The following is an 11,156-nucleotide window of genomic DNA, read 5'->3' on the forward strand; positions in this document are numbered from 1 at the left end:
CTCACCCTGAAAGAAAGAGACCTGCTGGCAGGGTCTCCATACAAGCAATCCAGTGCTTTGGAATGAAATCCTCTTATTCAGTTAAAAAAAAAACCACAACCAAATGCAGTGATCTTCTGTTAAAGCTGTTGGAGAAGGTTAAGGGTGTGTTTCCAGAAAACAGCAGGCTGGAAAAGAGCTTTCTTTGTAGCTGATTTTGTATTCAACTAAACTCTGTGGAACAAACATATTCCTACTTGAATATCTTTTTAGTACTCACGAGTATTGTGACAGCAGGTCAATGAACCTGCAGGGTGCCTGGAACTCTGGTAAGTCTTTTGTGTGTAAAGGATATATTACTTCAATATCCAGACAGAGGCAGTGAGGTAGTTTAAAGGGAAAGCGTTTTACATTGCACATTTACAACAAAAATACAGAAATCTTCTGATAAAAGTCAACCCTTGCATAACTCCTATGCAATGCAAATATATTCATGTCCTCACAGGCAGGAGGAAGCACCAGCAAACAATATGCAGCTGAGCAAATTTTCAAAGATTCGGAGTAATAAATATCAGGACAGGAAGATAACACACTAACACAGTTCAGAGAGCTTGTCTAGAGAAACCTTGTAATGTAGTCTCTGGGCAGCAAATTAGATTAATTATTTTTGGAGTCAGAAACTTTCAGAGACTGAGACTATCCATATGTTATATTTAGGAGTACTTAATATAATGCTACTAGACTAGAGACCTTGTTGGAAGTGTGAACTATTTTTCTTTACATTTCTATTTCTGACCTTTTTCATTTCCTCTGTCAAGTCCAACACCACAAGATGATGCAATATTGCATCACCACCTAATACTGAGACCTCTGACAGCAGCCATAAAAACTCAGGACTTTCCTCATCCCTTATGAATAACCAGTGGTCTTAAAGATCTGCTTACACACACTCTGCTTCCACGAGGGGTGCATTTCTCTTTGACGAACTCATACACATATGTGCAGACAAAAATACATATTCATGCCAGTAAGAGGTATTATGTGAGTTTTACATCTCAGATGATGTGCGTGCATATGTAGCATGGAGGAAACACCTTGCACTCCCACCCCTGTGCTTTAAATACTTATTTGGAAGAGCCTAAATCAGTAAAATGTGAGACAAATCCTTCAGCAGATGTATCTCAGAATGCTTCTGAACACCTGCTGTTTCCTGTTTTGAAAGTTTTAGATGTTTGAAGTGAGGGATTTTGTGCAGAACCTTGGATCACCAGGAGCACTGACCTAGTAAGAGAAAAGGGAAGAATGGGTATTTCTTGGAGGAGAAGGGAGTAGAAATAGGCAAGTGTTGCTCTTTTGTTTGAGCTTTCCTGACTCCGCTCTGCCTACAGAGGTTCAAAGATCATTCTGGATCAGGACACAAGGCTACTTTCATGCCCGTATCTTAAGCAGATCTTAAAAGTTTCCCCTGGACACCTCTCCCTGGGAACCCAAGCTCACGTAGGATACATTTTACAGACGTCTTAACTGCCTGTTGGCATCTCTTCAGAGGGATACAGCAACAGCCCACCCTTAATTTATTCTTCTGGATCTCCTCCCACTTCCCCAGGGCCTTCTACTCCAAACAATGACCCAGAACTAGTGTAAAAAGAGGTGGGCTGCCTTTTCCTGTGAATGGAGGACAGGTCTGCAGGCAACACTTACCTATCACTTATACCCATTGCACAAGTAGCTACCATACTTAATGCAAAAGCCAAACTAAAATCCAGCTCCCTCCTCCTCTTCTTGTTGTCAAGTTATAGCAAGAAAAAAACCCTTTTTGATACCAAAGTTACCATATGATCGTGCATATGGCCAAAGCAACTGCAATGATGTTAACGCAACTGACTGCATATTTACATGATCAGTTTTCAGAACAGAGCTATAAAATAAAGGGATTCTGGCAATTTTTTTTTAGTCCTCCACTGAATGCTTCATAAAATGCTTACAACTCAATTAGAAAATTCTGACTTATAAATTCTGCAAGAAAGGAGAAAGTTACCTACCCTTCCATCAGGAAGCACAATGTGTCCCACACTGTTTGATTTTGGTATTTGGTGTTTTTTCCATTTTCTTTACCTAAAGAAGCAATTACAAAACAATGTAACCATTGCTGGGATTAGGCAAGCAGGCTCTGGCTTTGTTGGTACAAGACCTATAAAGCTTCTACATTTATTTTTTTTTTCTCTGCTGGCAATGCAGAAAATAAAAACCAACCCAAACTATTAGATACTATTTACTAAATTGCAATGAACCATCTGTCAATGACAACATTTACATCCATTTCCAACATATGTCAGTATATAAAGTTGTTGCTCAGCATTTAATGTGGTTGTTATTCTTTATTGCAGTTCTCCATGAAACAATATAAAACCTGATGTTTGACTGTTCAGAGGACACAAAAGATACCATCTTACATTTTTTCCAACCTCCAAAACTCCCATTTAAGATCATGACAGCAATTCCTTGTCATATTTTTATTACAGCTGAAAGATAAAGGAAATAATTGCATTTTGACTGCAGCCACAAGATTATATTAGCAAAATGATTGCTTCTTTGCATGACTAATTTTGATTAAATCAGCTTCATTTAAATATCAAATTGTGTTCTTCACCTTCCTTCATTAAGCTATGATATTCCTGACTCTTTTAAAGTTCCTTTTTTAATATGGTAAAATGTGCATTTCAATTTATTGTACAGGCTGTTCTTGACTGAAAAAAGAAAAAAAAAGACCAACAGATAACTTATGGGAAAGGGTTTGACTCACATTTGGAAAACAGCAGGAATAAAATAATGTTAAAATGTGTATTTCCAAAGAATATGCAACCTATAAAGAGAGCATCCTTGGCAATAGGAAAGTTTGAATTACGTGATTTGCCACAAAAGGCGATAAAGCAAATTGTGCTGTATATAGAGGAGCTGAAGATTAACTGCAAAATTGTGATATTTTATTAACTTACTAAATCCTGAAAAGACCACGATTTTCAGTTTACCTGATTTTCTCAAATATAATACACAAAGTAATTTACTCTTTCAAGGCAAATGACATTATACTGACTTACAGCTATTTAAAAAATATTCTATGCAGTTCTAGCTAAAGTCAACATGAAAGGTGACATCTGCTCTGGCTGTAAATTATTCCCTCTATAATTGTCTTTTGACAAATGACAGTCTTTTTTTTTATTCAGCTGCTCAAATCTCCGTGTGTTTGTGCATCTCCAAATAAAGTCCATGGATTTTAACAGGATTAGTCGCCAAACTGGCTACACTTGTGTTCCTGAAGTGATGCATCTGGGGATCCAGCCAACAACAACAAAAAAAGGCTTTCTATTTTGATAAGGTTTTTAAATCTCTTTTAAAGCATTCAGTAATACTCATGCTGGGCAAAGCTGAACTTCTTGGCCGGTATTACTCATTATATCAAGCAAAACCAAGCATGGAGTGAGTGAGTCTTCACTGTGTTTCCCCTATGCTGCAGACACATCACGTGAAGGTTGTTTAAGGTTTTTACTTTGCTTTCATCTTTGTAAAAAGGGCAACTTGAGGCCAGTCCAGAGTTACGATTTCTTATACCCACAGTTTGGTGTATGTATATTCATTTTGAAACTCCACGTCTATACAATAGTTGCTCAATTACTTTCTGCTTCAGGCTGGTATTGTGATTCTTAATGTTGTCATGCAAATGATTTTTTAACTCAAAAGCACCCTACTGCTATAATGACAATTATCCAATTTACTATACTAGCACTTGTATGTGTAACACACTTGTTACTTTCTTCTGATATTTTCTTTCTATGGAAGTTAATAATGTGTTCCTTAGAAAAATCCAATTCATTTTTATAGTCTTCGAGGCAGCTTATGGTCTTGTAAAGCATTCCCTGAAGATGTAACCTTATGTCAGCATGGCTTTCAGAGTGAGCGTGCAGGCTCTGCACTGTACAAGAGTTCACCTGTGAATGTCATTGCAAGATCAGGGTCAGAAAAGGTCTCAGCATAATAATGGAAAGACTTTTGCTGTTCATTCCGAAAAAGATCTGCAGAGATACAAACACTCAGCTCCATTCAGAGCCAAATAGCCAGCAGCCAGGGTGAGGAAAGAGTGGTGAGGGGGAGTTGTTTGTTTGAATTGGATGATGTGAATGGTTGTGCCTGAACTGCATTTGGAGCCCTGGCACCGTAAGGCTGATGAATTAATCCTCCTGCTGTGGGCAGCCTTGGCAAAGCCCAAGCTGGAGTACTACTATGACCAGTTTTGTACAGTGCCTTCCAAAACCAGTGTGGTCCATTTGGCAAGAACCTGGAGGTGAGATACAGAAATCAAAGGAGGTCTAAGGAACATGACCTAAGAGGAGAGAGCAGGACTGCCCAGATGGGAAAACAGTAGGAAAAAAATGAAAACAGCACCTTCGAACAAAATGTAGCTGCAGAAAAAAGACAAGTAAGAGGCTCAGCCTGTAGAAGCAGACATTTGATCAGACAACATGAAAATCTTTCTGAAGGAGAAGGCCACTGTGCGCTAGAGCAGCCTGCTGTCTCCAGGGTTGTTTGAGGACAGCTTAGACAGACCAGCTTTGTTCTCGCCTTAGTGCATGGGGCTGGTCGTGCAGTCACCACCACCCGCCATGGCCTGGCTGGGCAGCCCTTCCTCTGGCTGCTGGCACTGCCGAGGTGGTGACCTCTCAGCAACGGGCACGGCCGCCATTGGGGTCTCTTGCAGTGAACACCTCTTGAAGATGCTTCCAGGGAGATTTTGCAGGCTGTGCTGACACTTGGACGCGGTGCTCTACCGCAGTAGCCGATATAGCCCTACTCTGGTTGATGTGGCCATACCGGACCAGCGGGTGCCGGCCCGCAGCGGGGCTGCCCGCTGCCTCCAGGCGGCAAGGCCGGGGACGGCGCTTCGCGCACCCGGGGAGCGTACCGGCCCAGCGCCGGCCCCCTCACCGGGCCCCCGCCTCGCTCGGGGGAAGCGGTGTGGCGCCGGCGCCCGCCTCGGCGGGCCGCAAGGAGGGCTGGCCGCAGCGGCGGGGGCAGTGGCCGGGCGCCCCGGGGCCGCGGCGGGGCCGGGCGGCGGCGGCCGAGCGGGGCGGGGAGGCCCCACAGCCGGTTCCCTTTTTGCCCGGCGTGTGATTGGCGGCGGCTCCGGAGCTGCCTACCGCCGGCCATGGAGCCTCCCCTCCGGCCCCCAGCCCGCTCCGCTTCCTGCTGAGGGAAACACCTGTCCAGAGCTGGAGCCGGGGCCGCGGCCGCGCCGCTGCGGTGAGTAGCTTCGTCCAGGGGCCCGGCGGGGATCGCCGGCGGACCCTGCCCGAGGCCCGGGCTCGCAGGTGGCGGCGGAGGCGCCGGCCCCGCGGTGGCGGGTCCCGGCTCCCCGCGGTGGCGGTGGGCAGACCCGCCCGGCCGGGCCCCGGCTGCCCTGCTGCGCTGAGCGCGGCGAGGTTCGCCCTCGCGCGGCGACTGCTCCGCTGCTGCTCCCTTGGGCGCTGCGGGGTGGTGCGGCCCCGGCCGCCATCTCGGGTCGCCGGGCGCGGCACCGGGGCCCGGCCGTAGTCCGGGTGCGGACGGCAGCCCCGGCCCGCGGCGCGTCTGCAGGGTTTGGCGCAGGCGAAGCCAGAGGCCAGAGCCCCCTTCCCGCCGGGCGTGTGGTGGCCGGGGTCAGCAGTGCTGAGCCCCACGGCTGCTGCCCGTCCGTCGCTCCTCTCGGCCTCGGTCCCAGCTCACATCCCAGACCCAGCACGAGTTACAGGTTTGATGCGAAACCTGCGCAGGAAACTTAAGAATGTTGAATGAAACAATGCAAAGTGAAGGATCACACGAGACAGTGATAGCAATTCCCTCTGGTCTTAAGATCTGTGACTCAGCTCTGCTCCAACACAGCTTTTAAACAATGAATAGCTGTATTTCCTCATCCAACAAACTTCTTGTGACTGTCAGGTACATGTAGACCATAAAAGCTTCCCCCACCACAAATCGTCTGGAGTAACAGCTGAGGGCATTCTGGAGTTGGTTGTTATTGTAAGGTTCGGCCACGCCATTACAGTCACTATTAGAGAACGGCACAAGTTGAGAGGACAGGTAGTACCCAAGTAGTGACTGTGTCCCTGCACAAGCTGCAGCTGCAATCTCTGTTTTCAAACTCCATGAAGGGTCGGTTTGAAGGTAGATCACCCATCACTTGTATAACTTTGGTTAGCCACAACTTTGCTGGAATTCTTACCTAAATTGTCAGAACCAGCTAGAAGTTACTGCTTGTTACAGAAGCACTCCAAGGTAGATACCTGGTGTAGAAATCAAAATATGCAAAGGTCTGTAGTGAAGGCAAGTGCATCCTGAAATATTACAGCCATAATAGCAGTCAGCATCTCTTGACTGAGATGTTGAGCTGTATCTGCTGATTAGTATACTTTTAGATGAAGAATGTGACTATATTGCATGTGAAGTTTAATTGCTAATGAGAACCTGCACTGATTTCATTCCCATGAGAGCTGGTAGTTAGTTGCTAAAGGTTTGACAAAAGAACTGGGCAGAATGTTGTTTGTTGTTGTGTTCATGCTTAACACATTGGTGCTGTATCTTGCCTGCATAGTTCAGTACTGGATGACTGTAGATGCAGGAAAGATGTATGGTACTCCTATCCAGCAAATGCAAAGCCATCTCTAACTATAGAACAATGTTAGCAAGTAGATGTGGCGTGCTGCTTGGAAAACTTCAGATTGTGTCATGGTAGTTTTGTTTGTTGTTTTTTTTGTTGGTTGTATTCATTTTACAAGTTAACTTTATCTGAAACTGTGAACGTAAATGCAGCATTGTTACATTTGCATGAGGCAATTCTTAACTCATGTAGAAAGTGGCTGCTTTCTTGCAGGTTATGTTGTCTGGGAAGTTCACACTAAAGTGCAAAGAATCATTTTAAAATGAGGTTTTCCCATGGTGGATTAAACCAGAAGCAGGAACTAATATAGAATTAGCATGAGAATAGCCAGTGAAGAATGAGTAACTGGTAAAACTCTTCACACAGTCCTAATAAAGCAATGAAGTTTGACAAATATTGTGATATTATGTAGCAGAATATACTAAGTAATTCATGGTAATACCACATTGTCTTTTTAAAGCACCTTTCAGCCAGTGTTTTCAAATAATTTAATAAGTTTTCTCATGAATTTATCTCCTAATCCTGCTGTGAATTATGTTTCAGCCTAAACTATGCTGGCTCCATTCCCTTCCCTTCAGTTCCCATCCCTGTCCTACCACTTCTGCAAGTGATGACTCAGATCAAGGAACTGATCCAGCTGAAAATTAACCAAATTTTTTGTTTGCTGACCTGAGTGATGAGATAGGAACATGACTGGAGACAAAGGCAAACCTGTTTGATTGTCTTAGCTACCTTTTACAGGCACACCTCCTCCTGCTCCATTGCCACCATCAGGATTTGTGGACCTCTGGCAGTTCTAATACAGGGAAATTCAGGGTTGATGAGGCTGATTAGAATTAGACTTAAAAAAAGAGATAATTTTTTTTGGTGTTATTGCAGTAGGCGTATAGAAATGTCAACAATGTAATGCTTAGGCACGACAAAGGGTGCCTAAAGAAGCGATTTTCAAAAATTTTCTGTTATAAAGTCAAAGTTTTCTGATGCATATGCATAAGGAAATATGGTTTCGCCATGCCTACACATGGATTAAAAGAAAATAGAGACAATTTGGTGTCATCCTAAGAATGGGACACTTGTGGTTGTCATTGCAGAGACAGATTAGAGACAATCATTGCTTCAAGAGCTGTCTTCTGAAGCTGATGTAAAGGGGTCAGAGCTGAACTGGAAATGTAGATTGGACTGGACTGAACTAGACATGACAGGTCAGAGCCCAAATGAATGTGGGAGAAGAGACAGTCTTGTGTGGGCAGCTACACAAGTGTCATGCACTTTGCATTATATCTGATGCAGTTAGGGAAGGGGGGGGGATGTCAGAACCTTTCACAATATTGCTCTACCTGTCTTTTTAAGTGGATCACAGTGTCAAACAGCTGCATTCACCGAGCAATGTGCAGGGTACTTCTCTGCTGCCTGAGGTAAAGATGCTGCCTTGGATTGTCTAGATCAATGGAATAGTTCTAGAATAGCTTAGCAGAGATGGAATATTTGTGTGTGTATGTGTTTGAAAAGTTAATCTGTAAGTCCATAGCACATGACGACAAGATGAGGACATTTTATAAACCAGCATGCTGTCTTAGCTTTGGGAAAACGCAATGAAACTGGTACAAGTCCAGGTTTACTTAACAGGATCAGCACGACTGAGAAATATTTGCAAAAAACCTATGTAGCCAGTTGGCATGAAAACACCCTTACTGCTAGTTGCTTATGTTTAAATGAAGAAAAATACAAGACTACATTACATGTTTTAGAAATTATACTTCATAAGATAGACTCCGCAAAAGCATTGCTAAGTCAAACTCTCCACAGTCAGGGATTTCGAAACACAGGCTTTGCAAAACACGTTTTCCCCCTTTAGCATCACTCCTTTTCCTATATATCCAGCTCCTTTTCCTTTTTACATGAAACCAGCTGCTTCCTTCTCCTCCGTCATCCTGGAGATTGCTGTTGAGGTTACTGATGCTCAAGTTTGCCAGCCACTGAGTGCTTTTTTCAGACTGGAGAGGAAAGCAGTGTGTAGTGCTGAGGTGCCACGGAGACTGTGGCTAACGAATGTGTGGAGGATGAGTATTGGAGATGTCTTGGCCAACATGTGTAGATTTCATGACAGCAACAAAATGTTCAGGGCAACTTTGCCACTTCCCTTTGACATTTCAAACACTGGTTCTAAAAGGCAGAGGGAGATAGGACAGAATGTGTTTCCCCTAAAATCACTTCCTGAGAAAAAGAACCCATGAAGAGAAATCAATCCTAGCTGCCAAGCGAAAAGGTGCTCTGAGAAAGAAGGACTGTGTCTGTGGTGGAGGGTATTTTCTTTTTTAACCTCTTCAAAGTGTTTATTTCAGAGGTTGTGAGTGGCACGTTGGAGGCAGGTAAGAGACTTGTCCTTCTCAAGAGTCAGCATATTTGTGGGATATGTACTGCTGTAGGACGTATGCTGGGTATTGCTGTTCAGATGATCAGTATTTCACTGCAAGTGTCATAATGAATAAGGATACAATTAGAGGTTTTTCTGTCTTGTCTTTCTGATTTGTATGGGTTTTCCCAAATCATTTTCCTGTGGGGATTTTTTTTTTTTTTTATTTAGTAAAGGAACAGCTCTTCAGATTGTAGTTAACCACAAGAATTAGGGTTGGAAGTCCATGGTTTAAATGCTTCCTGAATTTTATGTCATAATGTCTAGTGGATTTGACCGTGTGTTTGTAATTATGAATGGATGAGTTAAAAATACTATGAGGAAGATTGCCATGCAGTTCTATTGCTGAGGCGACCATGCAAGACCCTTGGCAGATACCATCTCCATGTGACGTCTGTGTGGAGACTGGCTTAAAAAACTCTAATGAATTTAAGTTGGAAGTCCTCAAAGGACTATCACCATGGAAATAAAAATAAGGAAACATTGCAAACTCGGTTGTCTTTTTTCCTGGTATTCCTGTTTACTCTTTTATAAAGTGTTTAGGCTCTCCAAAATACATGGTTTTAAAATGTTTTATTTTGATTCATTAAATTTATTGCCGGGATTATTCTTAGCTACTTTTAGAAGGCTTTAAGCATGTCTTCTACACGTGTATTAAAATCAAACTGGAGGACTGTCAGTGTTTTTTTACTGTTGTAACAGGAAAACCATTCTTACTTTTTTTAAAATGAGCAATCATATGTATAATCAACTTGGTTAAAACTTCCTTCCTGGTAAGTGCAGCACTTCCTTTACATCTGGATATGAGGGCGAGCAAGAAAAGCAGAACAGCTTAAACAAAGAATTTTTTGCATGAATGGTCTTCCTTTAAAAAAATAGGAACTTCAGATATCAAACAAATGAATCGTCTTCAGCAATTCAGCCTTTATTTTACAACCAGGTAATATTTCCTTTATCAGTTATACATGGGGTGTGTCCACAGTCTTTGCTTTCCGGAACTTGAAAAAAGAATTTTAGTTAGCAAACTCGGTTGTTTCAGTTTAACCTTTTACATCTTTATCTTCTTGTTTTATTATCTACTAAGGCATCATTACATTGGCTTTAGTTTTTTTCCAGCTGTTAGAGAAAGATTTTATGTGTAAAATACATTGTCTAGAAAAGGAGTTCAGTATGTTGCTGTAATTTAGCTTGTGTGAGAATGCTCCATCAGCGCTGCCTTCTTAGAATCATAGAATAGTTAGGGTTGGAAAGGACCTTAAGATCATCTAGTTCCACCCCCCTGCCTTCTTCCAAGCTCTTTGTGAATCATTTCCACTTTAATATTGTTCAATGGAGATTAACTGTGAGCAACGATATGTTTTGTTTACTGAAAGCTGATAAGGTAGGCTACTTGTGTTTGATGTTGCTTTACAGGTGTTTTGGGTGTGATTTGATGTATAGGCATCAGCTTGGCAGTTTTTTCTTCTATAAAAAGCTAATAGTTTATACTGGAAATGTTTACTTTTAAAATGGATGGATGTTATTGGTCAGGTGAAATGATTTATTATGAAGAAGCACATCTAAGGATACTAGGCTTGAATTTAGATGCATATTAAATATCTGTCTTCAGAAGTAGTCCCTGCCTTTTGAATCCTAAGTGCTTTTCTTGCTTTTAAGAACTTATTCCTCATCACAAAAAAGAGAGGCAAAGGAAAATGGGAATAGGCTCACCTCTGTCAAGTCTGCAAACAGTTTGCTTGTTTTGTTATCTCTGATCATTCCTGGAACTCAGTGGGATGGTATTCTGATCATGCACAGTTGTGTGTCTTTTGATTTCCATGAAAATCCACTTATGTTAATATCAGCAACATCAAAATAGATCAGGCAGCAAAAGAATCAGTGCTTGATCAAATAGAAGCAACAACAAATCATTGTGGAGGAAATACATAGTCAGACTGCTTATCCTCAGTGAAATCTAGAAAGGCTGTTTACAAGCTCTATTTTAATTATTTAATCATTAGAGAGTTGCTTTGTTGTTTCTTGGGTTTTTTTCTGTATTTAGAGGTGAATTGAATAGATTATGTCTGAGGTCGCTTA

The sequence above is a fragment of the Psittacula echo genome (assembly GCF_963264785.1).
Source record: "Psittacula echo genome assembly, chromosome: 1".
Lineage (NCBI taxonomy): Eukaryota > Metazoa > Chordata > Aves > Psittaciformes > Psittacidae > Psittacula > Psittacula echo.